Raw genomic sequence first — 231 nt, 5'->3', positions numbered from 1 at the left:
CATCCTGGTCTCTTATGGCGGCGTGGCCCGTGCTGTATGGGGCATGAGGACCAGAGGCAGCCGCAGGAAAGCGGTGGGCACCTGTGGGTCTCACCTGACAGCCGTCTGCCTGTTCTATGGTTCAGCCATCTACACCTACCTGCAACCCACGCACAACTACAACCAACGGCGGGGCAAGTTCATTTCTCTTTTCTACACTGTAGTCACACCCACTCTCAACCCACTCCTCTC

Source organism: Bison bison, unplaced genomic scaffold, assembly GCF_000754665.1.
Source record: "Bison bison bison isolate TAMUID 2011002044 unplaced genomic scaffold, Bison_UMD1.0 scf7180017858323, whole genome shotgun sequence".
Classification (NCBI taxonomy): Eukaryota; Metazoa; Chordata; class Mammalia; order Artiodactyla; family Bovidae; genus Bison; species Bison bison.
The sequence above is the reverse complement of the archived record's forward strand: the minus strand, read 5'-3'. Positions refer to the sequence as shown.